This window comes from Octopus bimaculoides, chromosome 4 (genome assembly GCF_001194135.2).
Source record: "Octopus bimaculoides isolate UCB-OBI-ISO-001 chromosome 4, ASM119413v2, whole genome shotgun sequence".
In the NCBI taxonomy this organism is placed as follows: Eukaryota; Metazoa; Mollusca; class Cephalopoda; order Octopoda; family Octopodidae; genus Octopus; species Octopus bimaculoides.
Window position 1 is genome coordinate 96,707,048 of NC_068984.1, and position 4,091 is coordinate 96,711,138.

Consider the following 4,091-nt stretch of genomic DNA (forward strand, 5'->3'; position numbering starts at 1 on the left):
GTGTGTGTGTGTGCGTGCGCGTGATGTGTGTGTGTGTGTGTGTGCGTGTGTGTGTGTATGTGTGTGTGTGTGTGTGTGTGAGAGAGAGCGAGCGAGAGAGAGTCTGCATGTATGTGTTTTCATCGATGTGTTCTAGACCGTGAGATTCCTGATTTTGTGCAAGGCGATATAACAGTTTTGGGCTGGGCAATCTTATTTTGTCGGTTGGAAGGATATATGTTGTTAAATCAGTGGAACGTCAGACTGAAATTCACATTCTAGCAAATGAGTATGACTTGATCTTGTACACTTAAGTGCTCCACCACTTAGGTAAGAAACATGATAAATGGGTTTTTAATGACTTTGGTTGGCCGACTTCCTTCTAATGAAGAAGAATTATTAAAAAACTGGAGCAAACTATTTGTTTCCCTAACCTTGAGATGTTGAGTTACAGCCTTATCTAAAGTAGAGATCCGGAAGCCTTTATACAATTTCACCTACCAAGCTGTTCTCATACGCTTCATGTGGATATTTAATACTGGCTTTTCTCGAAACACTCTATGGATACATGCACACTTTATCTCTTGTTGTTGTTATTGTTGTTGTTGTTGTTGCTGCTGCTGCTTAGCACAGGTCAGTCCTTAATTCAGCAGTTCTGTAATCAAAGATACTCCTAGTCTTTTTGTTTTCAGGTATTGTGCATATGAGACTAGAATATTTTATGACCTTCTTTTTTTCTACTACATTCTCTCCTGATGACCCCATACACTTGCTGGCTTCCGGTATGCAGAGTTCTCGACTGGTAGCATTTGCATGTGCGAGTTGTTTGCAAGACATGTTTGAAGGAACTTGAGCAACTTTTTCTAACAAGTCTAGCGACCATGTAAAAACCCTATCGTCATTTCAACTGTTCCTTCAATATTCTGCATCGTTTGTTATTTACTGATATTTGTCAGAATTATTATTATTTTTTTTTTCTCAATGAGTTAATGTTGGGAACTAATTATAACTTCTAGCATTACACTCTCTTCGGTCTCTAACGATTTCTATTTACTGTGTAGAGATGGGACAGCCTTGCAAACAAATGCATTGAAATGCCTGCTTCAGATTCAGTGCTGATGTTTCTTTGTGTTTCTGCGCTGTCAACAATATCCAAGAGACTCTAGAGCAGGCCTACATGGTTTCTGAATCGATAACCCCAGTGTATGGCACCTTGGAAAAATGTCTTCTGCCATAATCTCAAGTCGAATAAAACCTAAATAAAACTGTGTGGAAAATTGTTGGATAAAAAGTCCTAGTTCTTCAGAAGCAAGCTCCATTTGTCACCTGGAATTGGACTTCATCAATGTTGAGTGCTTTTCACATAAACTACCTCATTACTACAACAATCTAACTCACTAGTTATATTCTTTTCGCTGCTTCTGCAGATTCCCATGATTCTCTGTCGCCACCCAATTCCATTATTAAGAATTTTAATTGGGAGCTTGTGTCATTGTCAATCTTTCATTTGCAGATTTCACAACCATGGACGCCACCCTTACGGACGCATTGCAGTTACTCTCTTGATAGAGGTTGGTAGTCTTGAGAGTTGTTCTTCTAGAATTCCTCCACTCAGCATAAGTGCAAAACGCACTATAGGAAGTTGGCTCAGTTGAGCTCTTCCGTTACCTCCTCACAATCCGCCATGTTGCTGCCCCATGACTTCGCCGTATCCCTGGCAGGATGACTGAACGAGTGTTATACCTTGTCAAAGGGTAGCCCGTAACTATGCAGGGTATGGTCATCACACCATGAGGTATTTTAAAAATATTTGCATACCTTGTGAAATGCCTGCATACCTGGTGAAGGCAGCAGCATGTATCTTGCCCACGATACAAATGTTTTTACTTACATCTCTTGATGTCTTGAGTTCAAATCTTTTCTGGGTCGATATAATCGATGCCTGCCACGAATTGGGTTAATTTGCTTGTCTGTACCTAACCTCCTACAAATTTTTACCATGAAATGGAATAACAAATACATGGACGAACTCTAACTGCACGCCGCACTTCCTATAGACAGTAGTTCCAGGATGGTATTGTACTTTTACAACCTTTAGCTACTTGGGCGATATTCATATAGCAGTTTCTTAGACAGTATTTACATAAAATCTTTAACCTCTTTCCAGACGTGACCTACATGTTCTGCCTTCACTACAGCAACTCTCCGCTTATTCCCACTGATTCTTTCTTGCATTCCAACGTTAATTTATTTCTGTGTCTCTTCTACACACCACATACTGTGCTAAAGTCGATTCACAACTCCCCGACATATGTGTGTGTGTGTGTGTGAGGCAGAGAGAGAAAGAGAAAGAGAGCGAGAGAGAGTAAGTGTGTGTGTATACACCATACACCGTGTTATACTATACTATATTATATACGTCTCACCAATACCTCTCACCATCTCCACAACTACAATTACAACATTCATTACCACCACAAGTAATGCCCACAAACACAAGCACTATTACAGTTAATTACAATCTCACCTTTTATACCATCGCCACCAATCTTACCAACTCACCGGCAACATTACTATGATACCCTCCACTATCTTATCCCTCCCACCGCCGTTCCACTCAGCTGCTTCTATGTACCAGGTGCTGAAACTTGAGAACGTCGTGTCACTGGACCGTAAACATCTGACAAACGCTGACACCATTTCAGTAATATAAAAGATAAATTTAATAATTACACAATAACAATAACAACAGTGGCGACAGTAGTAGCAGGAAAGATACAACAGTACCAAGACCAGGAACTACAACTACCACCACCACCACCACCACCACCATCTTCACTACTACTTCTACTACTACTACTACTACTACTACTACTACTACTACTACTACTACTACCACCACCACCACCACTACCACTACCATTATGGCTATTACAACTATGTTAAACTCAATTCCGGTCAAAACTGTATTTTTGCTCACTGTTGATTTCACTGTCAATCTATCTATTTATCTATTTACCTACCTACCTACCTACCTACCTACCTACCTGCCTGCCTACTTACTTACCTATCTAACTAGCTAGCTATCTGCTTGTTATAGTTTATAAACCTTTCACTATAAACTAAAACGATCACTAAAATTCTCAGGTTATTCAATAATAGCTAAAATATAGCTAAATCATGGAAAAATACCCTGGCAATCGCTCTAGAAGCCAGGTGCTCGCGACTGAGGATGAGCCAGGCAGCTCGAAACTGAGTCAGTCTCGCGATCCTGGTATCTGCTGGAGGATGGTAGAGGTTCGCTCCCCCTGCTAGCAATATATATTGTATATAAAGGGTGCAGCGTCGCATCGATAACCAGCTGGCCGACAATCTATCTGGCGTTAAACTATTAGTAACATGGAACAGCAACTATGACGTGGCGAATAACTTTACTTGAAAAATACATAGATTTCAATATTTTTATTGTATTTCGTAGGAACAAATTATATAAACTTATATTATCATAATTTCTACTATTATCATTTTTAGTACATTTACACGTGATAAACATTTTATCGTCATTATTCATGGCGTGGATACGCTAATATATGCATATATTACTCGAATACAATTTCTTTGATTACAGATGATGTACGCAATCAGAGTATGAAGATATGCCTAATGCAGAGAAGTTAAAATACGACCAAACATCAATGAAACAAAAAGAACTACTGATTGATCACTAATATCATTTGTTCAGCAATCAGCTAGGGGTGATAATACTGGATGTTTCACCTGTATTTGTGACCATCAATGGAAATATAATTTCCCGGTAATTTATGTAGAATTAGTGATGAAATTTATATGTAAATATACAAAACTGTGTAGTTGTGGATACAGAGTCAGAGAGGCATTTTAAGATGAATGTGGAAGTCGTATTCTTAGAGCTTTGAGTTGCTGAAACCAATTGGAATCCATAGGGATTTAGATATATGTTAAAATACTGATAAGCCTGTATGAAATAAACACCACTCCCAGCAAATGTGCATGTTTCTCTCTGGTATGTGTGTGTGTGTGTGTGTGTGTGTGTGTGTGTGTGTGTGTGTGTGTGTGTGTGTGTGTGTGTGTGT

General features: G+C 39.2%; 1 long non-coding RNA gene across 1 annotated transcript in view; it reads left to right on the forward strand.

The window, feature by feature from the left end:
* Positions 1-4,081, forward strand: part of LOC128247610 (uncharacterized) — a 127,720-nt gene extending 123,639 nt beyond the window's left edge. Inside the window, exons 3-4 of the long non-coding RNA XR_008263981.1 lie at positions 1,493-1,550; positions 3,608-4,081. This is a non-coding gene — a long non-coding RNA (uncharacterized LOC128247610). The remainder of the gene's footprint in view (positions 1-1,492; positions 1,551-3,607) is intronic.
* The last annotated feature ends 10 nt before the right edge of the window (positions 4,082-4,091 follow it).